This window comes from Hylobates moloch, unplaced genomic scaffold (genome assembly GCF_009828535.3).
Source record: "Hylobates moloch isolate HMO894 unplaced genomic scaffold, HMol_V3 SCAFFOLD_19, whole genome shotgun sequence".
NCBI classification, from domain to species: domain Eukaryota; kingdom Metazoa; phylum Chordata; class Mammalia; order Primates; family Hylobatidae; genus Hylobates; species Hylobates moloch.
The window spans coordinates 63,345,000-63,371,225 of record NW_026652294.1 but is presented as its reverse complement, the minus strand read 5'-3'; the positions used below and the strand labels follow the sequence as shown (position 1 = coordinate 63,371,225).

General features: G+C 39.2%; 1 protein-coding gene across 5 annotated transcripts in view; it reads right to left on the bottom strand.

The window, feature by feature from the left end:
- The window catches only part of TTC39B (tetratricopeptide repeat domain 39B), a 141,609-nt gene that overhangs the window by 70,913 nt on the left and 44,470 nt on the right, over nt 1-26,226 (bottom strand). Inside the window, exon 1 of one of the 5 annotated variants that reach the window (XM_032138263.2) lies at nt 16,577-16,840. The exons of 2 other annotated variants lie outside the window; for them this stretch is intronic. The gene's annotated coding sequence lies outside the window, so the exon portion shown is untranslated. Of the gene's footprint in view, nt 1-1,322; nt 1,351-1,674; nt 1,767-16,576; nt 16,841-26,226 lie in introns of those variants that run through there. 2 more of the 5 variants (XM_058431722.1, XM_058431721.1) reach the window with 2 other exon arrangements.

Here is a 26,226-nt window from a genome sequence, read left to right as displayed (position 1 = left end):
GAAGTGAGGAGCGCCTCTGCCCGGCCGCCCCGTCCGGGAAGAAGTGAGGAGCGCCCCTGCCCGGGCGCCCCGTCCGGGAAGAAGTGAGGAGCGCCTCTGCCCGGCCACCCATCGTCTGGGAAGGGAGGAGCGCCTCTGCCCGGCCACCCATCGTCTGGGAAGTGAGGAGCCCCTCTGCCCGGCCGCCCATCTTCTGGGAAGTGAGGAGCGCCTCTGCCCGGCCACCCATCGTCTGGGAAGAAGTGAGGAGCGTCTCTGCCTGGCCACCCCGTCTGGGAAGTGAGGAGCGCCTCTGCCCGGCCGCTCCGTCTCGGAGGTCTACCACGGAGGCCAGAAGCAATGTGGGGGCTGGACGTGGTGGCTCACGCCTGTGGTCCCGGCACTCTGGGGGGTGAGGCGGGTTGATCACTTCGGGCTAGGAGTTCGAGACCAGTCTGGCCAACATGGCGAAACATGAAAAATACAACAGACACACTAACCAACCAACTCAGTGACAACAAAACAGGTCTACCCTGGAGTCATACTCTAATTTTTTCTATTTTCCTCCCTTTCTGATCCTTTATCCCACTTTCTTTTTCTTCCTCTTCCTTCTCCCTCTTCTTTGTCAAATAGAGGATTGAGTTATTATCACTGATCCATATAAAGTCCCTCTCTCATTTATTTTAACTCCCACCCCCCATTTCTATTCCCCGACTTCCCACGTGCAACCTTCCTAATATGTTTGATACGCATCTTTTTGTTTGTATGTATTATTAGAAAATGTTTATTGTTTTTGTGTGCAAAAAAAATTAATTAAAAAAAAAAAAAGAATGAGAATCTTTTTAAGCACTTAATGGCCAATTGTATATCTTCTTTGGAGTAATGTCTATTCAGATTATTTTCCCATTTTTAATTGAGTTACTTATCTTTTTATTATTCACTTGAATGCTGCTCTAATTTTAATCAGTAGGTAGAACTATTTTCGAGTACAGCTTACAGCTATCTTTGTTTATACTTTTTCTCTCAATCAAATCATAGATAGCAGAGCCAATTCAAATTTAACTTCCCCAATAAATCCAACACAATATGCTATGTTCCTGCGCAATGAGATAAAAGCTAGTCCATATTTAAAGCTAAAATAAAATTTGAAAAATGAATAAAAATATGTCCTTCAAGCTTTTCCATCAACGTTAAAGTATCTCCTTAGGGGAGAAAAGGAATGAGTGTAGATAGGCCAACTGATGTGCTCTGGAAGCCACCATGTTTCTAATCTAGAGTCGAAATGGTGTCCATCAAGCCATTGCAGCCCCCTCAACTCCTGCAGAGACCTTGGCACATCTCACCAGGAGCTCCCCCGAGTCACCCCCACCAGGGCTGGAGCTTGAGCTCGTCACTGGGATACTCATGGGCAAGCTGGGGAATCCAGTTCTGCCCAGCTATGTCCCCCCTTCCCAACCTGAACAGGAACCTCAAGGCACCAGGCACTCCTCTGTCCAGCTCATCACCTGAAACAACAGAGGGCACATCACAGTAAATAAAAGTACATACCCATCTGCTTGTGCAGCAACTGGCTCTTACCCATAAGTGCCACCTACTGGCCTCCAAGTCAAACTGCACAGACCAATATAAAACCTGCGGACAGAATCGCGCAGGGCCTGAGAAGCGAACCCAAAAGACCCTACCCAACATACTTACGCTATAGTTACACTCCTAGAAGAGGTGGAAACGGGAGGTGGGGGGGAAGCCCATCTAAATGAAAATAAATTCAAAAAGAAAAAAGCGGTAGCCTCTCTATATCAGAAGAAACCAACATAAAAATTCTGGCACCATGAAAAATCTAAATGTTGTGACATCACCAAAGGGTCACACTAGCTGTCAAGCAACAGACCCTAACCAAATAAAAACTCAGAAATGGCAGATAAATAATTCAGAGTATGGACTGCAAGCAAGCTCAATGAGATCCAAGATAAGGTTGAAAGCTCAACACAATGAAACCATGAAAGTAATCCAAGAAATGAAGGAAGAGACTAATATCCTTTAAAAAACAAAAACAAAACAAAACAAAACAAAAAAAACACAACTTCTGGAAATGAAAAATTCACTTAAGAAATTTCAAAATACAGGTGAAAGTTTTAACAATAGACGGGACCAGGCAGAAGAAAGAATTTCAGAGGTTAAAGACCTCCAATTCATATCACCAACTAATAATTTTTTTAAAAATAGCTTGAAGACCAATCTTTCAAATTAACCCAAACAAAAATAAAGAAAAAAGAATTTTAAAAAATGAACAAAGCATTTCAGACATACAGGATTGTGTAAAGTAACCAAACCTATGGCTTATAGGCATTCCTGAGAAGGAAGAAGAAAAAGTAAGCAACCTGGAAAATATATTTGAGGGAATAATTCAGGAAACTCCCTAATCTTTCTAGAGAGGTAAACATGCAGATACAAGACATTCAGAGAACACATGCAAGATACTATGCAAGATGAACTTCACCAAGGCATATAGTCATCAGACTATCCAAGGTCAACACTAAAGAAAAAATTTTAAAGGCAACTAGACAGAAGGGTCAAATCACCTACAAAGGAAAACCCATCAGACTAACAGCAAACTTCTTAGCAGAAACCCTACAAACCAGAAGAGATTGGGGTCTATTTTTAGCATCCTTAAAGAAAAAAAAATGCCAGCCAAGAATTTCACATCCTGCCAAACTAAGCTTCATCAATGAAGAAGAAATAAAATATTTTCTAGACAAGCAAATACTAAGGGCATCTGTCACCACAAGACCTATTGTACAAGAAATGCTGAAGGGAATTCTAAACATGGAAATGAAAGGACAATACTCACCATCACAAAAGAACACATAAGTGCAAAGCTCACAGATCTTATAAAACAATTACACAATTGAAACTCCAAAACAACTAGCTAACAACACTATGACAGGAATAAAACCTCACATATCAATACTAACCTAAATGTAAATGACCTAAATAATAATTTTTCGTTCTTACGAAAGTGCTTTTTTTCTGTAGACAGTTGTTAAATTGGTCTCCCTGCAGGGGCGATGATCAGTGGAGCCTTATATTCTGCCATCTTGCTCTGCCCCTTAATGAGTAGGGTCTGAATCATGCTTTGTATTTTATATGAAAATGTACTTTTATTCTTTTCAACTGTTCTCCTTTGCTCTGGAACTTTCATCCCCATTGAGGACAGAAAAGCACATTAAGTAGTCAATTAAAAATTACATCATCTGTTCAAATTTCCAGCAGTCAAGTATTTTCTCATACCAGAGTGGGATGAAATTGGAAATCAACTCCAAGAAGAACTCTCAAAACTATACAAGTACATGGAACCTAAACACCTTGCTCCTGAACAACTCTTGGGTAAACAATGAAATTAAGGCACAAATAAAAAAATTATTTTAAATGAATGAAAACAAAGACACAACATACTAAAACCTCTGGTACACAGCAAAAGCAGTGCTAAGAGGAAAGTTTATAGCATTAATTAAACGCCTACATCAAAAAGACAGAAAGACCTCAAATTAACAACCTAACATCACAACTCAAGGAACTAGAAAACCAAGAACAAACCAACCCAAAGCTAGCAGAAGAAAAGAAATAACAAAGATCAGAACAAAACTAAATGAGATTAAGACAAAAAAAAAAAAGGCAAGGAATCAATAAACTGGCTGGGCACAGTGGCTCGTGCCTGTAATCCCAGCACTTTGGGAGGCCCAGGTGGGTGGATCACCGGATGTCAGGAGTTTGAGACCAGCCTGGCCAACATGGCGAAACACCATCTCCATTAACAATACAAAAATTAGTGGGGCATGGTGGTGCATGCCTGTAGTCCCAGCTACTTGGGAGGCTGAGGCAGGAGAATTACTTGAACCCGGGAGGCAGAGGTTGCAGTGAGCCAAGATCATGCCACTGTATTCTAGCCTGAGCAACAAAGCAAGACTCCATCTCAAAAAAGAACAGAATCAATGAACCAAAAAGTCGGTTCAAGAGGATAAACCAACTGGCAGACCATTAGCTAGACTAACCAAGAAAATAAAAGAGAAGATTCAAGTAAGCATAATAAATAATGATAAAGGTGATAGTACAATCAATACCACAGAAATACAAATGATCATAAGAGACTCCTATGAACTCGTTTATGCACACAAACTAGAAAACCTAGAGGAAATGGATAAATTCCTGAAAACATACAAACTCCCAAGATTGAAACAGAAAGAAAAAGAAATCCCAAGCAGACCAATAATAAGTAATGAAATTAAACTAGTAATAAAAAATCATCTGGCAAAAAAAAAAAAAAAAAAGCAGCTCAGGACCAGATGCATTCACAGCCAAATTTTACCAGACATATGAAGACAAGCTACTACCAATCTTAGTGAAACTATTACAAAAAATTTGAGGAGGTACAATCACTGCATAACACCTTCTATGAATCCAGTATCACCTTGATACTAAAATCAGACAAGGACACAACGAAAAGAGAAAACTGCCAACCAATATCCCTGATGAACACAGATGCAAAAATCCTCCACAAAGTACTAACAAACTGAATCCAACAAACATCAAAAATATAATTCATCACAATCAAGTGAGCTTTATTCCAGGTATGCAAGGATGGTTCAACATATGCAAATCAATAAACTAAAAACAAAAACCACATGATCATCTCAATAGATACAGAAAAAACAATTGATAAAATCCAACATGCCTTCCTGATAAAAACCTTCAACAAACCAGGCATCAAAGGAACATACCTCAAAATAATAAGAGCCATATATGACAAACCCACAGCCAACATCAAATTGAATTGGGAAAAGTTGAAACATTTCCCCTAAGGACTGAAACAAATGAGGACACCCACTTTCACCAGTTTATTCAACATAATACTGGAAGTCCAAGCCAAAGAAATCAGGCAAGACAAAGATATAAAAGGCATCCAAATTGGAAAAAAGGAAGTCAAATTATCTTTGTTCATTGATGACATAATCATATACCTAGAAAGCCCCAAAGACGCCTCCCAAAAGACAGAAAACCCCGAAGACTCCTCCAAAAGACTCCTAGACTTGATAAACAACTTCGGTAAAGTCAAGATACAAAATCAACATACAAAAATCAGTAGCATTTCTATATACCAATTATGTTCAAGCTGAGAACCAAATCAAGAACTGAATCCCATTTATGTTAGCCACAACAAAAATCCTTGGAATACATTTAACCAAGGAGGTAAAAGATCTCTACAAGGAGAACAACAAAACACTGATGAAAGAAATCACAGATCATACAAACAAATAGAAAAAACGTCCCATGCAAATGGACTGGAAGAATCAGTATAATTAAAATGACCATATTGGCTGGGCATGGTGCCTCATGCCTGTAATCCCAGCACTTTTGGAGGCTGAGACAGGCTGATCACTTGAGCTCAGAAGTTTAAGACCAGCCTGGGCAACACGGCAAAACCCTGTCTCTACAAAAAATACGAAAACTATCTGGGCGTGGTATCACATGCCTGTAGTCCTAGCAACTAAAGAGGCTTAAGTGGAAGGATCACTTGAGTCTGGGAGGCATAGGTTGCAGGGAGCCAAGATCGCACCACTGCACTCAGCCCAGGCGACAGAGTGAGACCCTGTCTCAAAAATAAGAAAGTATTTGCAGACTATGCCTCTGACAAAAGACTAACATCCAGAATCTAGAAGGAACTCAAACAACTCAACAAGAAAGAAACAAACAACACCATTAAAAACTGGGCAAAAGGCCTGAACAGATATTTCTTAAATAAAATAATACAAGAGGCCAACAAACACATGGAAAAAAAATGCTCAACATCACTAATCATCAGAGAAACACAAATTAAAACCACAATGAGATATCATCTTATACCAGTCAGAATGGCTATTATTAAAAAATCAAAAAACAACAGCTGTTGGATTACCTGTGGAGAAAAGGGAACACTTGTACACTGTTGGTGGGAACAAACATTGCTTCAACCTCTATGGAAAACAGTATGAAGGTATCTCAAGGAGCTAAAAATAGTGCTACCATTCAAGACAGCAATCCCACTACCTGGTATCTACCCAAAGGAAAAGAAATCATTATATAAAAAAGACACCTGCACTCACATGTTTGTCACAGCACTATTCACAATAGCAAACTCATAGAACCAACCTAGGTGTCCATCAATGGTTGACTGGATAAAGAAAATGTGGAATATATATACACAATGGAATACTACGTAGCCATAAAAAGGAATGAAATCATCTTTGCAGCAACCTGAATGGTGCTAGAAGCCATTATCTTAGGTGAAATAAGTCGGAAGCAGAAAATCAAATACCACGGGTTCTCACTTCTGAAAGCTAAACAATAGGTACAAATGCAAATAAAGATGGAAATAACAGACCCTTGGCACTCCAAAAGAGGGGAGGATGGAGGTGAAGGTTGAAAAATTACCTTTTAGATACAATGTTCAATATTTGCATGATGAGTACACTAGAAGCTCAATCCCCACCATTATGCAATATACCCATGTAACAGACATGCACATGTACCTTCAAATCTAAAACTTTAAAAATAAAAAATGGTATCCACTAGAATTATGAAATGCAGGACTCTGACACACCACTGGAAATCTATTGCTTAATAGTATTGGCTACATAGACAACATTTGTCTTTCTTACTAAAAAAAACTGCTTGCCAGACCAAATTCTGCCCAAGGATGATTCCTCAAAGAGCTGTGCTCATGGCCAATGATCAGAGGAAGGAGGAGGTGCTGCTGCTGACAATGAGAAAGCAAGAAGAGCCCAAAAATAAAAAGATACTCCCCAAGTATCATTTTACTGCCAACTCCAATCCCATTTTGCCAGGCCTGTCACCAGTGCTTTCAGAATCAAAGGAATATACTTTCAACTTTTTCTCTCCGCTCTGGCCCTGTTCCTTAAGAAGGAAAAACTAAACAGCTGAAAAAGGCCAAAGGGCAAGCACCAACAAAGGATATAACTGTTCTATTAAACGAGAAACTGGCAAATAGATAAACTTCTCCCTAAATAATCTATGCTTAGACTTCTTACAAGGCCTTCCTCAATCAAAACTGTGACCCTTAGTATTAACTGTAGGGCATGGGTAATCTTTAGATTCTTTGTACTTTTCTATGTTTTTTTTTCAATTTTTTTCAAAAATGATAATGCACTATTTTAACAATCATGAAAAAAGTTAAGCACATATTTTGAGTAATTTAAGTCTATATTCATGAAGGGAATATTCAAATATTAATTTAAGGAAACACCCTCTGATCATCCCTTTTTATCGCACATAACTCAAAATAGTTATCCTAAGAAATATGCAAGAACAGTATAATTTATTATTTTTAGCCCTCTCCACATGAAGAAGTCAGAATACATCACTACTCAATGTGTTTCTCATGTTATTTTAGACCTTTTAGAAGTCTTCCAAGCTTTCACTACTTTAAAAAAGTCCGTTCTTGAATGTGGTTTTTCTAATTTTATCTTTTCTATTTCCTGCATTGATAACATGCTTCAATAGGTCTACTATTATATTCCTGAACTGCTTTCAAACTTATTACTTTATGCATATTTACCATCTCAATCTGGTCCTTAATGCATCTACCTTTGCTAAAAACGAACAATGATTCATGCCTTATTGAAGGAATCAGCCCTCACAGGAAGCTAAGAGATGGCGCTCTCACGAGTTCTCTAATACCAAGCCTTGTTTCCCATCTTTGGCAGAGGAGAAAAATGTAGCACATGAGGGCCGTGTGAATGTGATATTTGCCAAGTGTCCCTTAGCTCTGTATGGAAAAGGGGGAATGACAAGCTCATTCAAATAGATGGATTCATAACTGTTTGAACAGCTTCTCTCAAAACGTACTTCCCTTTATCATGTGTTTTACATTTGTATCAGAAACTGGGATTAAAACAGAGAATGCAAGGATAAAAAAAAAAACTGCAAAACAATGAAACTGGGAAAGATAGCCGTGAATGAACCATAATTTAAAAAGATAATGCTATAAGTGGATGACTTATATTTAGTAAACTAAAATTTAATTTTTATCCATAAACATTTAGGAATGCCTTATTCCAGGCATGGTATCAGATGTTAAAGCACACAAAATAATAGCATGCTTGCTCTCAAAGATGATACCTGACTGAGAATAAATTATAAATTCCTGAATTTATAAATTATAAAATCTAACTGAATAAAAACAGGATAAAAGAGATGCGACTTAAAAACACGGTAAAAAGTTGTGAATTATTTTAAATGAATTTATGAACACAACAGAATATGAATCCTGATACAACTTAAGCTGTATTAAGAAAACTATAGCATCTAGAATGAGGAAAATAGCAATCTTTCCTAAGTTTCTTTTAATTAACTCTTTTTGTTTTTTTTTTTTTTTTTTTGGAGACAGAGTCTAGTTCTGTCACCCAGGCTGGAGTGCAGTAGTGGGATCTCAGCTCACTGCAATCTCTGCCTCCTGAGTTCAAGCAATTCTCCTGTCTCAGCCTCCTGAGTAGCTGGGACTACAGGCACACGACACCACCACACCTGGCTAATTTTTGATTTTTTAGTAGAAACGGAGTTTCATCATACTGGTCACGCTGGTCTCAAACTCCTGACCTCAGGTGATCCACCTGCCTCGACCTCCCAAAGTGCTGGGATTACAGGCATGAGCCACCGCACCCAGCCTAATTAACTCTGACTTAAAAATATAATTATCTCTTAATCAGAGTACAAACTTCATAAAGGCAGGATTGTATCGCAGCACCTAGTACAGTGTCTTGCAGGTAATGATCTTCAATAACACTGTGCTGGTTGACTGAATAAATAAACAAAGGAGCAAATGAAGGATAACATCATTCTCCTCTAGTCAGACCAGTCACACCTGGCCTATCTGATGTTCTAGACATACGCTTTTGAGAGTATCAACAACAGGAAATGCAGGCTGGGCATGGTAGCTCATGCCTATAATCCCAGCACTTTGGGAGGCCAAGGCAGGCGGATCACTTGAGTCCAGGAGTTTGAGACCAGCCTGGGCAACATAGGGAGACTGCATCTCTACAAAAAATAGGAAAAATCAGCCAGGCCTGGTGGTGCAAACCTGTAGTCCCAGCTACTTGGGCGGCTGAAACGGGAGGATCGCTTGAAACAGGGCGGTCGAGGCTGCAGTGAGCTGTGATCATGTTACTACACTCCAACCTGGGTGACAGAGCAAGACCCTATCAAAAAAAAAAAAAAAAAAGAAAGAAAGAAAGAAGAATTGGAAGAAAGCAGAGAAAAGAAAGGAATATGAAAGCTCCATTCACTAGAAAGATTTTGGTTCATCCTTCTAGACCACCTTCTCTGGAGCAAAATCCTATTCTCAAATGACTCAGAAAATACATCATAATGTGTATACATAGAATAATAAAACAAATATGGCAAAATGTTAAAACTGAATTAAGGGCATTCAGAAGTTCTCTGTGTTACTCTTGCACTTTTTCTGTAAGTTTGGAATTATCACAAAATTAAAAAGTTTTTTTAAAAGACTGCTTATTGGCATGATGATCCCGTAACAAAGGGCAGAGACAGGGATTAAATGTGAGTGGCCACTGGATCTCAGGAACCTGTGGGCCAACCAATGCCAATGGAGAATGCCAAGCCCTTGGGCCACGGGCACACTAACAATCCAGAAATCCTTTGGTGGCAGAGGCAGCAAGGAGAGGCCAATGCAGAGACAACACAGGATGGGGCCCTCTACCAGGCAGCAGTCCCCAGACAGGGGCCATCGGTACATCACCTCTTCCTGCACCCAACGCCATGTCCGAAGGAGGAGAGAGAGGGGAAACCTTTTAAGAAGGAAGATATAAGCCTGATACAGAGTTTAAGTTTTTACTTAACTGGGCATTTACCCCTCCCACATCTCCCAGAAAACCTGAGTCACTCCAAAAGAGACTGCTGGAAATTTGAACAGATGACGTAATTTTTAATTGACCACTTCATGTGCTTTTCTGTCCTCGATGGGGATGAAAGTTCCAGAGCAAAGGAGAACAGTTGAAAAGAATAAAAGTACATTTTCATATAAAATACAAAGCATGATTCAGACCCTACTCATTAAGGGGCAGAGCAAGATGGCAGAATATAAGGCTCCACTGATCATCGCCCCTGCAAGGAGACCAATTTAACAACTGTCTACAGAAAAAAAGCACTTTCCTAAGAACCAAAAATCAGGTGAGCACTCATAGTACCTGGCTTTAACTTCATGTCAAAGACGCTACTCACTAAGAAAATGGAAGGCAGGCTGGGTACAGTGCCTCACACCTGTAATCCCAGTGTTTTGGGAGGCTAAGGCAGGAGGATCACTTGAGCCCAGGACTTCCAGACCAGCCTGGGCAACATAGCAGTAGCCCATCTCTACAAAAAAATAAAAAATTAGACGTATGTAGTGGCATACACCTACAGTCTTAGCTATTGCGGAGGCTGAGAGGACAGCCTGAGCCCAGGAGTTCAAAGCTGCAGTGGGCAGCACTGTGCAGTGCACAGGCTGTCGCCCAGGCTGGAGTCTCTAAAAACATTTTTTTTTCATTTAAAAAAAAATTTTAGAAAGAAAATGGAAGGTAGTGCTTGCTACCTCTTTCAGCATAAGAAACTACTCCAACAGCTGCTGTTTTCCTTGCCCACAGTCATGGCAAATTACTGACCAAGTTGGAAACTTAGAACCAGAGTCTGTATCTTTTCAAATTCTTTCCTTAGGCAAGCAAATCAGACTCCTTCACGTTATTTAAAACAAACAACAATGGAATGTTGGATTGGCAAGAGATAGGCACAGCTCCTGTTTCATTTTGCTAGTTTTCTTTGCTGATTTTTAAAATTAAAAACAAACAAAAATCCTTTCCCTGTTGGAGGGTTCTCTTATTTCTGACTCAAAAATTCTTACCTAATCTGTGAATGATCCTTTCTTACCACACGACTGGAGCGTGATTTAGGAGAAGGCATGCTGGGACACATAGCAGATCACTGTGTTCCTGTCCTAGGTATGCCAGTCACTGGCAAGCAGTGTGGCTTTGTGCCACTCCCTCACCTCAGTGGGCCTGAGTGTCCCCATCTGCAAAAGCAAAGCAGCAATAACAACACCTGCCCTATCTCCCTCCCAGAGATACCACGAGGAAAGAACGTGCTCCATTTTGTAAAATCACTTTTTAAACTGAAACATCACATAAATGTAAGGGAATGAAGTGGTGCTGATGTTATTAGAGGACTTATAGAGGAGTATAGTGGTGCTGATGCTATTAGAGGAGTTATGGGAGCCAAGAACTTCCCATTAGACAGACCATTATATTCCTGCTATTCAGCAGTTCTGCTTAATGCTTCCTGCAGTCATGGGGCAGAGGCCACTGAGGCAGCATTTGCCATTTGCATTGCATCCCTCCACGTTGGAATGCAGATATTTTCAGATGTAGGGCAAACACAGGTGTTCAGTGGGACACTGAATGGGAGGGACATTGTCTTTTCTTTTAAAATATCACCACCTAAAACAAAGAGTAACAAAGTTTTTCTAAAGACAATTCTGACCACAAGCTTTCTTCTTATTTGCCTCATGATCCATGAGAGGAAGAAAAAAAATAAAGGTTTCCAAAAAGTCATTTTCTCAGGCTAGATAGTATGTTTCTTCTCTGGGTTCTCTGGTTGGAGTTTACAACTCATTGTAAAATTATTCGTCTACTTTTCAATTACAGTGAGTAGCTTATGCGCTTCTTAAGAACAGGAACTATCTGTTTCTTAATCCAGAGATGTTCAATGACTGCTTGATGAATGAATGACATTCTTCCTGATACAATTAGCCCCTTGCATCAAATTCAGTCTTCCTACTTGGCATTTTATGTCACATATGTAGATCATGAAAAGTACCCATGAATATTTCATCACAGAAACCTTCATTCACAAACAAGCAGCTTTCAGTAAATATAAGGGCTCTCCCTACAAATATCTATTAGTAGGAAAAACAAACAAAACTGAAGAAGGAGCATATAAATATTCAAGTAATTAAACTCTAGAGTTTTTCTTTAGTTCTTCAATATGTGGCTGTTTCCATAGTTAATGTGCTGTATTTATTCAGCGTGTGGTATCAAGCAGGCATATGAAATGGTTTTGCTATACAGGGATGCTATTAATTTAAAAAATAAAAACAAAAACACCTAAGCTAATATTAAGGAGGGGTGATGGCAAATAAACGCTATATATTGGGTCCTGGATTGCTGGAACGAAGGGCTCAAATTCTGTCCCAACTACTAACTAAGAAAACAATGACTACAGCCCCAAACCACAAGATAAATTCAAGTCTTGGTTTCATACTTTCCTGCTTTCTAAATTACAGCCACCTATAATGACTGAAAATAAAATATTCTATAACCCATTAATCTAAAATGATCACCAAAGAAATCCATTCATACTACTTGGTCACTAAAGACTTTCTACACCTGTAGACTGATGAAACATCAAAAGTAAAGTAAACCACGCATGAAATTCACAACAAACTCATGTTCTGTTTGGTCTTCTGCAATTACCACCTAAGTTTCTCTGGCTAAGTCAGAGAACTTGGGTAGAATGGCACTGTTAAGTCATTTCTTACCCAAATAAATCACCAGGCCAGGCGCGGTGACTCACGCCTGTAATCCTAGCACTTTGGGAGGCCGAGGCAGGCAGATCACCTGAAGTCAGGAGTTCGAGACCAGCCTGACCAACATGGAGAAACCCTGTGTCTACTAAAAATACAAAATTAGCTGGGCGTGGTGGCACATGCCTGTAATTCCAGCTACTAAGGAGTCTGAGGCAGGAGAATCGCTTGAACCTGGGAGGCAGAGGTTGCAGTAAGCCAAGATCGCGCCATTGCACTCCAGCCTGGGCAACCAGAGCGAAAGGAAACTCCATCTCAAAAAACAAATAAATAAATAAATCACGAGAGTCACATAACATTTTGGTTAATGTCTTGCTGTTAGTCTGCAGAGGGGTGTTTCGTTAAGGTGAGGAGATTCACCTTAACAAAAATTCAAATCTAACTCTTGGGGTTTTAGTTGAGCAGTTTAAGGTGTATGACTTAGCTGGAAATAGAGAGAAGGACAGAGACCAAAAATTTGGCAAGTGTGGTAGATTATAAACGGCCACAAATTCTTTGTCACCCTTCCTGTCAAGAAGTGAGGTCTATGGCCCCACTTCTTGAATCGAGGTGGTCTCTGTGACTACTTGACCAATACAACACTGTGTTAGTTTGGGGTCCAAATCTTAAAGACTAGCAGTTGCTACTTCTTGTCATTTGGAATACTAAAGCTTAGAACCACATTGCCATGCTGTGAGGAAACTCAGGCAACAACATGGAGAAGAACAAAGGCCCTGACAACAGTTCTAGCTAAATTCCCAGCTGACAACCAATACGAACTGGCCAGCCAGGTAAGTGAGCCATCATAGCAATGGCTCCTCCAGCTCCAGCTCAGCCACCCCAGGTGATTCCAAGAGGGCAGAGATGAGTCATTTCATCTGAGACCTGCATAAATTTCAGATTCATAAGCAAATAAATGATTGTTATTGTTTTAAGTCTACTAAGCTCTGTGGTGATTTGTTACACAGCTATTGATATGCAGCAAAGGAAACACTAACAGAAGAATAACATTATTGCATCATGAGACAAAAATGACCCATTTGCACTCTTGGCTGACCAGACAAAACTAGAAATAGTGTCCAGTTTTGGTTGTAACCATCTAGAAACTATGACAGGTCAAATTCAAAGAGATCAGAATGGAGAGAAGCATGAAATATGTCACAGGAGAGAGAAGTGACATAACTGAGGACGTGTAGCTTGGATATACAAAGATCCACCAGGGACCAGTAGGGAGAATATTTTACATATTTGAAAGACTACTTTGTAAAAACACTAGAGTGGTTTTATCTTAAGATCAGTGGGTAGGAGGCTGTAGAGAGGCAAAGTTCATCTTCGATAAGGAAGACTTCATTTTAAGGAAGAACATTCTAACAGTCTTTCAGAAAGGAAATGGACAAATGGCCTTTAGAATCAAGATGTGCTATAATATCTCTCCTGAAAAGTTACTCCCTGCCCTCAATTTTCAAATTTGCAAGAATTCCAACTCATTACAGGATACAAGTCCTGTGTACAACTCTGAACATGCCAGCCCTATAGGGAATTGCTGATGTTGGTGAACAGCATCCTGGACCTAAAATTCAAGAAACCTTTGATTTTTCTATTAGCATTCCTCTTTTAGGATGTATGTTTTCCATGTTCCTTAACTGGCCTGCCACTGAAGCATAATCTGCCCATAAGTGCAATCCTGTCCTTTCTAAAGTGAACCAAAGACATAAATGTATATGTGCTGTCAACAAGTGGAAAGCAAGTGTAAAATGTTAGGAAGACCTCTGGGCATGAGGCAAAAAAAAACTAAGCATTTTCCTGTTTCATAATAGCATGATATTTAGGAGTGCACTGTGGCTTTAGGAGAAAAAAGAAGAAAAAGAAAAAAAAAAAAAAGTAGGGGGCTTCCCCAACCAACCTATGACTAAGGGACATAATCCAGCAGCTTCAAGGAGCACAGACTTGCCAACTTTTAGCATGATGGAGTACAATCAGCATTCTGAGTGACCTAGGCAACTGAATTAGACTTTGTGCACCTTGTTTTCCTCATTTGGAAAATGGGAGCATTAAGGTCAATCGACATGGTTGCTGTTGAAGATTTTTTTAAAAGTCAAAAACAGATTTACCACAGATACTGGGCCTGGCACAGGAGACATTTTAAAAGTAATCTAGGTTGTTTCTTCTCCAGTAAAATAGGAAATTGATGACAGAACATTTTAACATAGCCAATTTCCCTTCCTCTTCCACTAAGACTATGAGGTCCTCCAAAGCAGAACCATTTCTTACTTACTGACCTAAACTCAGCACTTACTATAGCACTGACCACATGCTTGCTGAACCAGTTAACTCATTTCCAGCATCTCTTTCCAGCTTAAGCATTCTAGGGATCTGTACCTTCACATCTGGGGCAGAATTAGTTGCAAGTATTTATATGTCCTATATGTTTGGCCACAAAGTACTTACACTTCTACAGGTGAAAAATTATCACAATTTTAATGAAATTAGGTAATCAGTTTTGTAATGCCTTCTTCGTCTGCTAAAAATATCTGCTCCATGAGGGCAGATACAATATTTTGTTCAGCGTCATATCCCCAGAGCCTGGCAAGAGCTTCATAAGAGATGTAAACATTTTTGAATGAATGAATGAATGAATGAATGAATGAATGAATGAAATGAATGAACGAATATAAGATCTTTGCAATTCTAAGTAAGGCAGAATTTCCTAATTTTAGCAATCCTTCCTAATTAAATTCAAAGTTGCTGCATTTAGGTATGACAAAATGTTTAAAAATAAAAACAGCAGATGTTTGATCTCTGGGTGGTAGAGAAAATTTCTTTTTTTAAATCCTTGATTTATTTTACCCTGCAGGAAGTTAACCAAAATACTGGCACCCAAAAAGCTCATATAATATGTCAGCCTAAGTCAAACATATTCTGCATCTACAACGATGACTGTTACCAGTTGGTGTTTAAAAGTATTTTGACTACTGATCTCTGAACATATCAACTTTTAAAAATCATTTCAGCTAATGTAATTTTAAGATAAAGGAACAAAATCAGTAGCCAAATTACATGAATCCGTTCACTAAAATAATACGACTTTTATTCAACAAAGACAAATCAGGAACATATGGGGGTTATGGTGAGAATCAAAAATCTTTAGAGAATGCTCAAAACTCACTCACTAATTCTGCAAGGATACAATTCTAACGTCCAGGAAATTCCAAAGGGGGAAAATGGGACACGATGACTAAGGACAGATGTTTAGACTTCAGGGTCTGCGTCACAAAAAAAAAAAAACAACCCAGCATTGATTCTGATGCACAATTTTAAAAGGTGGCCATACAAAGGTCACTTTTTGGTAGCTCACATTTACTGTAATCAGATACAAAGAGACCACTAAAGCCAGCACAGCAAGGTCAGAGGTGAGGGTCTAGGACAATCAACACATGCTATTTCCGAGGACAAGCCACTTTACTAATCTCTAAGGTTCTAATTACCCTAACAAAACGAAACAAAATGCTATAATGAAACCAGCAGAGGACATAAGACAAACAGTAAATACAAAGTGAACCAGCATCATCCCGCCATTGTTCTGCAGCAGGAGTCTCAGCTGCCCAGACGCACACCTTGCAGCAGCAATAAACCAGCCATGGCATCCTGGGAAGACCAGATCCTCCGCAGCAGCAAGTCACACTATTTTCTCCAATTTCAGCACTCACCTTAGGAAGTTTTAAAAAGGTGGGGGGAGGGTTAGAGGGGAAGCCAAGCAGGCTCGACATGAAGCTCTTAATAAAGACAATGTCATCTAACAAAAACTGCAGGCTCCAGTGAAATTTAACTGGAGTTTAAAAAATTTACATAGCCTTCCTTAAATTAAACCCTCATAGATTTAAAGAGAACATTTGAATCATACCCCCAGGAACTGCTAAATAAATATGACATACTCACAGATTTAGAGCAGCTGTAACTTTGGAGAAATGAATATAGTCCCACTATGAAGATGTCTTTCCCTCTCTTCTACCAGATTTTTTTTTAACCTAACTAAAAGAAGAGACAAACCTCAATTTTAAAGCCAACAAAAATCCTCAATTTGTATTTTATTCCTTGGTCTCCAATGAGACTCTCAATTCTCAGGCACAAGCAAAGTAGTTGCCGAGGCAGCTGACAGCATCCCAGGGCTTTCCAGGGCAGAATTTAAGACATGTCAGTTAAAGTGGCAGCTACACTCACTGCTGTAGCGGATGCTTCTGCAGGAAAGGATGCCGGGAAATTTTTTTCCCCCAATCTCTGCTGCAGCCTAATTCTAATCCATCACTGTTTAATTATCTAGAGAAACAGGCAAGGAAAATACAAATGGCCTGGATTTATAAAAACCACAGAATATTTTCATGATTTTTCATCTAATCCAGGGATTCATCTCCTATCTAAAAAGGGCCAATTAAGAAAAAAAAAATGAATGATCTCTTTTGTCTTAAGGAAAAATGTAGGCTGTTATTGCCGACTGAGACGTAGATTTTATATCATGGACTTTTAAAAAATACTAAATAAGAGAAAATCAGTTTTCCCCGAAGTTTTTAGATTAATGCACAAAAGTCAAATTAGCAAAGGGAATTAAACACATATATGACATGACAGTTATACTAACATAGTTGGAAAACTCCACTTTTAAATTAATAATTGATCAACAATATTTGAAGTGGTTTTGATGAAACTAGAAGATAGTAGGCATAGGAAATACTAGTTCAAAGACTCTAAGATAGAACATAGTTCTAAAGTTCAGCTGTATTTTTTTGGTTTAAATAGATAAAAGCTCTCCTGGGTGGTCACTGACTTCACAAATTTCTTATCTTGCCTCAAGGGCTCTTGCACATGCTAGAATTGAAACGTTTTTAGTATAGGACTCACTAATTTTTCTAATTATAAAAGTAATACCAGGGCTAGGCGCAGTGGCTCATGCCTGTAATCCCAGCACTTTGGGAGGCTGAGGCGGGCAGATCACAAGGTCAGGAGTTCCACACCAGCCTGGCCAATATGCTGAAACCCTATCTCTACTAAAAATACAAAAATTAGCTGGGTGTGGCGGCGCACACCTGTAGTCCCAGCTACTCGGGAGGCTGAGGCAGAAGAATTGCTTGAACCCGGGAGGCGGAGGTTGCAGTGAGCCAAGATCGCACCACTGCACTCCTCCCTGGATGACAGAGCAAGACCCCATCTCAAAAAAAAAAAAAAAGTAATACCAGGTAAAATATTGTGGTATTTCCAAATTATAAAATAGTAAATTCCTTGGAAAGAGCTAAAAAACAAAGAAGAAAATTAAAGACAGCCTGTAATCCCAGCACTTTGGGAGGCCAAGGTGGGTGGATCACCTGAGGTTGGGAATTTGAGACCAGCCTGACCAACATGGAGAAACCCTGTCTCCACTAAAAATACAAAATTAGCCGGGCGTGGTGGCACATGCCTGTAATCCCAGCTACTAGGGAGGCTGAGGCAGGAGAATCACTTGAACTGGGTAGGTGGAGGTTGCAGTGAGCTGAGTAGCACCATTGCACTTCAGCCTGGGCAACAAGAGCGAAACCCCATCTCAAAAAAAATTAAAGCCAGCCATAATCTCATAACCCAGAGATAACCACTCTTAATGTTTTACAATAATGTACATCTAGTTTTCTTCCTCTCTATATATACATGCACACATACACACACACCCCCGAGGGGACAAGACAGCCAAATGTATTTTTGATACTACCATTTTAAATTACCCTTTTCCCACAGAATTGTTATGATTATTTACCCAAAAATGTACCCCATAGTTAACCACTCAAATTTCTAAAAGTTCAAAAGAGCATATGCAATGACAGTCCATTTATATCTGTATGCCTACTATGCACCAGGCACAGGGGATATAGCAGTGAGCAGAGCCCACAAGGTCCCTGCTCCCCCGGAGCTCTCAGTCCAGTTGGGGAGCCAGATATTCACCAAACGACAGCAAATATCATGTGCGCTGTACTACAAAAGAAAACTATAGATTCTTTAGAAATAGGAAAAGACCTGGTGTTGTGAAGGTCAGGCTTTTTCAAGGAAGGAAAAGAGAACTGCAAGCCCAAATGCAAAATTATTAGTAAAGTACAATTCACACCTTCATTTTTCCATCAATATAAATATCTCTCATCTAATTTTTCTTTTTCCTTTCAAAATTAATTAAGTCCAGCTTCCAACTACATTTTTGTGGATAATATGTAACATGTAAGAGAATAATTGATGTAATGTGTACAGATCTTAAGTATTTAATCAATTACAACATATCCTTTAAGAAATTACAAAAGGTGGGCCGGGCGTGGTGGCTCACGCCTGTAATCCCAGCACTTTGGGAGGCCAAGGTAGACGAATCACCTGAGGTCGGGAGTTCGAGACCAGCCTGACCAACGGGGAGAAACCCTGTCTCTACTAAAAATACAAAAACTTAGCCGGCCGTGGTGGCTCATGCCTGTAATCCCAGCTACTCGGGAGGCTGAGGCAGGACAATGGCTTGAACCTGGAAGGCGGAGCTTGCAGTAAGCCAAGATGGCGCCATGGCACTCCAGCCTGGGCAACAAGAGTGAAAGTCCATCTCAAAAAAAAAAAGGATATTAGGTAAAACCTAAGGAAATCTGAACAAAGCATGGACTTTAGTTAGTGATGTGTATCCAAAATGGTTCATAAACTGTAACAAATGTACCATACTAACGTAAGATACTAATCGTAGGGGGAACTAGGTACAGGGTCTGTGGGAACTCCACTATATTTTCTAGTTTTCTGTAAATCTAAAACTGTTCTTACAAAACTGTCTATTAAAAAATCATCTTTCCAAGAGTTACTTAGCTTTTCCTGATCACTAATACATTCCATAAAAATTCTGACAATGCAAAAAAGTTATATAAAAGGAACTTTTCGAAAATTATAAATACTCTGTAATCTCAACACACTGAAATAATCCCAAACATACCATATGTATGTCCTTGCACAGGCTTCATGCATACACACACAGATAAACATATGTGTATTGTTCCACCCCACATGCTATTTGATAGGTATGGTAGTCTGAATAATGGCACCCAAGGTTATCCAGGTCTTAATACCTATGAATGGTACCTTATATGACAAAAGAGACTTTATAGATATTAGGGATCCTGAACAGAGTCATTATTGTGGGTTATTTGAGTGGGCCCTAAAGGCAATCACAAATTTCCTTACAAGAGGGAGGTAGAGAGACACAAAAAAACAGAAGGTGGTGGGACCGTGGAAGGAGAGTGATTTGAAGATGCCATGCTGCTGGCTTTGAAGATGCAGGATGTGGCCATGAGCCAATGAATGCAAGGAATGTAGCTCTAAATGCTGGAAAAGGCAAGGAAATGGATTCTCCTCTAGAGCCTCTCAAGGGAGCATGGCCATGGGACACCTTGGTTTTGACCTAGTGAAACCCATTTCAGACATCTGACCTCCAGAACTGTAAGAAAATAAACCTGTATTATGTGAAAACACCAAGCTTTAATCTGTTATAGCAGCCATAGGAAATTAATATAGCTGCCTGACGGACCTGTATTTCTTCTTTTAATTGTCTGCTTATGTCCCTTTGCCAATATTTTCATCAAAGTGTTCTCTTTCTGGGTCTGTTTGCAGTATTAACCTTCTTTCATATATGTTCAAGTATTTCTCTTTGAAATGGGCTTATAAGGGTTTTGTCATAACAATCAAAACTATCACTCTTTTTTCCTATTGGTGCCATGTTTGAAACAGACTTCTCTACCCAAAAAAGATAGAATTATTTGCCTTAATTTGCTCTTAATATTTAAACAATAACATCTCCAACTATTGTCCTTTATTACTAAGAACCATACAAAGCAACACATCCCTACACATGTGTCCCTCTCCCCTTTGCCCCTGGCCCCTAGCTCAGTGTCAACATTGAGACTTGACTGGAGAAAAAATGTGGACTCGAGACTTCCTGGACACTCCCATTCCATACCCACATCCCCTTTGTCAAGTCTGTCCCCTTAAAATAGCTTAATGCTTGATGTAAAGGATGTGTTCAATAAAGCCTTGTTAAACCTGGGGTGTCTATAAATTCATAAAACTAGCATAAAAAAAAAAGAACCATGCAATGAAGACATCCTCTCCTTCCTTTTCCCTGTTTCGATGGGGTAAGTCTCAGAACTGGGAAATGAGCAGGGATAACACTCACTTTTATTTCTTAGATATTTGTTAGATTTTTTTTTAAATGTGTTCTTTTTTTAAATCTTTAAAAAGTGTTTTTATAGTTTAAGGTAGCCATTGTGAGACTGTATGAAACAGCTATATCAAAATGTCTTGCATCTTGAAAGAAATAATGCTTTTACAAAAACAGCAGTGCTCTTCAATATATTATATGTATATACTATGTTACGTTTGCTTTACACTTTGCAGTTTTACAAAATGCTTTCAAATAAATTATTTTGTAGGTTAAATACATATTACCAAATAATTTTTACTTCTATGGGATTGTCTGAAAAGGCGTCCTTATACAAGTTTAGTAACTAAGTTCTGCTGAAAATATAGGACCCATCTACTGTATTGAGACAAAGAGAATGTATTGTTTAAAATACACGTTTTAAATAGCCAATCAGCGGCTTAATTTTCTTACAGTGATTACACAAAATTATTTTAATCAAAGCAAACTACACATTATGGGTATAATTTCTTTCAAATTAGGCTGAAATTTTTAAATGGCAAAGAATCCCTTAAGCCAGTGGGAGATCTGACACACAGAACTTTATACACACACACACACACACACTTTTTTTCTGTTTTTTTTTTTTTTTTTTTTGCTGCATAAAAGTCAACTTACTCTTGCAGAAAACTTTCCTAACTACTAAAATAAATAAAAATCAAAAGCTTATAGCTGTATTGCCTACAGGGGAGACCAAAAACTATGCCCACACCTTTGAAAAGGTTAATTCATCAGAGCTATATAGAGTTTTAATATTTTTCATTCTAACTATAACATTCTGCTTATAGGGTAATTTTAAAAGACCCCTGCTGGTATATTTTCATTCTAGACAATAAAAATAAAATAAATAACATAGAAATTACTTTATACAATAATAAAAGTTATATGTAAATCCCCAAATATCTCTTCAGTTTTAGGCAATTTCAGGGTTCTTCCAATTTGTTGATGGCTATTAAGTCTTCAGACTATTTATTAGATGTATATCATGCATGGTACTGAACTATAAACTATTCAAAAATGTACCTAAACCAAATATCACTATGCCTTTGAGGAGTTCTATTCTCTGATCGTACAATAATGTTCCACAAGCAGAGACAAAAGGGAGAAAGAGGAAAGAAGGAAAAAGAAAGGAGACCAGAGAGACTGATGAATATTCAGAACACAAGCAATGAAGAAGTTTGCCACATTTCAAAAGACAAAGCTCCCAAGTATCTGCTTTTGGGTGTTTTACTAGTCATCTTAGGTTCCTATTTTTATCATGAGGTAGATGAAAAGGGAATGGATGAAGGCGTCAGAAAAAAAAAAAAAAAAGGATGTCAGGTAAAACAGGGTAAAAAGTTAACAAAAGGCAATGAGCTCACTGTATCCTTCAAGATTCTGACACTCATTTATACAAACTTCAAGTAAAAAGTGAGTCAGCCCATCAAGAAAAATGGCAATGGAGACACCAACAATTATGGATAGTGTTTACTGTGCCCAAACATTTGGACTTTAATTATGTATGCATTTGAGTTTATGAACACAATCAGCCACAGTCATTTTTTTTAACTGTGTATTCCAAAAGATCCCTTAACTAACCATTTGAATAATCACAGCAATTACCACTGTGCCCTATACTCATTAGGAACTCAATGATGGCTACATTTTTTTCTTTAATGTACTGCAAATCCTAGCAGTCTACTCTGAAGATCCACCTATATTTTCTTAATAGTACATGCTATGGTTTAATGTTTGTGTCCCTCCAAAATTCATATGTTGAAACCTAACCCCCAAAGTGATGGGGTGGGGCCTTTGGAAGGTGATTGGGTCATGAGGGTTCCACCCTTGAAAATGGGATTAGTGCCCTAACAAAAAAGCTTGAGGGAGTCTCTTTACCCCTTTTTCCTTCTTCCTTTTTTTTTTTTCTTTCCCCTCTCTCCACTATTTTTTGCTTCCTTCTACCACGTGAGGACACAAAGAAGGCACCATCTATGAGGAATGGGCCCTCACCAGACACTCAATCTGCTGCCACTTTACTCTTGGACCTTGTGGCCTACAAAGCAGTGAGGAAATAAATTTCCATTGTTTATAAATTACCCAGTCTAATGGATTTTGTTACAGCAGCCCAAATGGACTAAGAAGTATATTAATTTCACACATTCATTTTTTCAACACATATATACTGAGCACCTACTATGTGACAAGCATGGTGCATAGGTGCCAAGTACACCATGACAAGCAAAGTAGATCAGACCCATCGTTATAGAACTTAGAGCTCAGAAAAACAGATGATCAAAAAACAAGTAACGATTAACTGCAAAATGAGAAATGGAGTGACAGAAACAAACGAGATGCCAAGACAGAGAAATGGGGGAAGAGTAACTATTTTGGTGGAGTCACTGAGAAAGTGGGAGGACACGCCAGCTGAGAGTGGAGGATGGCCAGCAAAAAGCCCTCAAAAGAGTGAGGGCAAACACGCTCCAATCCGGAGCAGCACAGGGTTCACTCTCACAAAAAGCCTGTATAAGGCTTGTGGCTGGAGAGTCATGCATGAGGGCAAGAGTTGCCCTCGATGAGGCAGAAGCAGTATGTGGGAGCCCGACCACCTCAAACCTTATGAACAAAGGTAGATTGGGTCTTCAACTTTAGACATGAAAACTCATAGATGGATTTTAAGCAAGGAGTGACATCATCCCATTTAATTTCTAAAAGGATCACTCTTGCCCTGATTCACACAAACATACTGTTAAAAAAAAAAATGAGATAGTCGGAGAAATTTGAGCACTGACCAGTTACTGGATGAATATTACTATGTTTTAGGTGTGATAACAGTCTTGTGATATTTTTAAAAAGCGACCTTTGCAAGCTAAAATACAGATAAAACGATGTCATATAAAGCATACAGATTAAACTATAGCTCTATATCAATGTCAATTTCCTGATCTTGGTATCTGAAAGGTAATTATGAAAGAGACTGTCTTTGTTTTCAGGAAATATATTTTAATATATTTAGAGGTAGAAATAAATTATCATGTCTAGGATTTGATTCCAAATAATCTGGGGATGGGATATGGATGAAATAAGATTGGCCTTGAGTTGACAACTATAGAAGCTAAGTGATTAGTATATAAGATTTGGTTTACTATCCTCTTTACTTTCTGTAGATGTTCAAAACTGGTCATATTAAATTTTTTTTTTTTTTTTGAGACAGGGTCTTACTCTATCACCCAGGCTGGAGTGCAGTGGCACCATCACAGCTCAACACAGCCTCGACTTCTGCGGCTCAGATGATCCTCTCATCTCAGCCTCCCAAGTAGCTGCAACTACAGATGTGTCACCACACCTGGCTAATTTTTTGTATTTTTTGTAGAGAGGGGGTTTTGCCATGTTGGTCAGGCTGGTCTCAAACTCCTGGGCTCAAGCAATCCACCCGTTTTGGCCTCCCAAAGTGCTGGGATTACAGGCATGAGCCACTGTGCCTGCCCCAAATTATCTTATTTTTAAAAATAATTTTAGGCCGGGCATGGTGGCTCACGCCTATAATCCCAGCACTTTGGGAGGCCGAGGCAGGTGGATCATCTGAGATTGGGAGTTTGAGACCAGCCTGACTAACATGGAGAAACCCTACCTCTACTAAAAATACAAAATTAGCCGGGCATGGTGGCAGGCGCCTGTAATCCCAGCTACTCAGGAAGGCTGAGGCAGGAGAATCGCTTGAACCCAGGAGGCAGAGGTTGCGGTGAGCGAAGATCGTACTACTGCACTCCAGCCTGGGCAATAAGAGCGAAACTCCGTCTCAAAAAAAATAAAATAAGATAACTTGGGCTGCTGTATGGAGAATAAGTGGGGTGCAGCTGGAAAAGTGGAGGGAGAGAACAAAAGAAGCGGGAACACACATTAACCATCAGCCAGCTCTTAAAGTAGTCCAAGCAAAATCTTATAGTCACTTAAGCTAATGTAATAGAGCGGAGAGAGAGGAAAGTGAACAGATGGGAAATATATTTTGGAGGTGGAAATCATCAGACTTGGTAATGTGGAAATTAAAAGAAAAGAAAGGAATCAAAGATGTCTCCCAAGCTTCTGACTTGAACAAATGGGTGGATGGTGGGTGGAGACATTTACAGAAAAGGCAAAGTTTTCAGATAAACAAAGGAGGTGGATACCAAGAGTTCAGTTTGGGACATAAAAATTACTGTGTTTGTGAAACATCCTAGTGAGTGATAAAAGAAGCAATGATTGGACCTCTTTCCCATTACAACTACCAAAATAGCCCAAGACAGCAGCAGGTAGCCGCAGCCATGTCAAGAAAGTTACTTATGGAGGAGGCAAGGAACTCAGTGTAAGAGCAAAGCCCTGGCTTTCAGACACAAGCTGAGCATTGCTACCAGGGCTGAGAAAGTCAGAGAGGATACTGAGCCTGCAGAAAGGCAACCACAATCACAAAGGTCCTGCTCATAGGGGTTCACTGGTCATTCACTTTGCACCAACAACCCCCAACCACGACTCAGTCTTCCATCTCTGCTGGGACCTCCTTGGTAAGATGAGATAATTGGACCAAAGTGTTGCTAAGGAGCTTTCCTTCAGAGGCTTTCCTTCAAGTTATGAAATCTTGTCACTCCTCGTAGTGAAAAGCAGCATTTATAGGATCTATACCTTAAAACATGTACAACACACATTCTCCTTGCCCCTATGAATTTATATGAAGAACTTCACAGTGGCAGGTCTAAACACAACAGCAGACCATTAGAGTAGATCTAATAGGACAAAAGAAAATACAAAAAGAAGCAAGCCAAGTGGTAACAAAAACAAGGAAAAAACACCAGGAATGCTGTTTACCTTGAGCTTTTTAAAGAACTTTTATTTCCATTTACTTTATCATTGACCCTATGACACACAAATTTTCATCATGGAATATCCCTAACCCCAAGATACATCTTAAAATTATGGGCAGCATCTTTGCTGCCATATCCACCATCTTAAATTTTATATCCACCATCTTAAAATTTAGGGCAGCAACTTCAACTGCCCTAAATCAAAGTTATGTTCTTAGGGAAAGGATCTGCATTTGCTTCTGCCAATTACCTGAGGACACCACCAACCTGATCCACTTAAAGTTAAATGACCTGCTTGAAGTTGTTGGGGTGACATATGTATTCAGACTCCAAACAAGCTTATAATTCAAATTCTAAAGAGCGTTAAAAAGTTAAACATAGGTTCACCATGCAACTTACCAATTCCACTTCTGTGTCTGTATGACAGATCATTTAAAACATGTTCATATAAAGACTGTACACAATTGTTTATAGCAGCATTATTCACAATAGCCAAAAACTGGAAATGACTCAAATGCCCATCAACTGATGAACAGACAAATAAAATG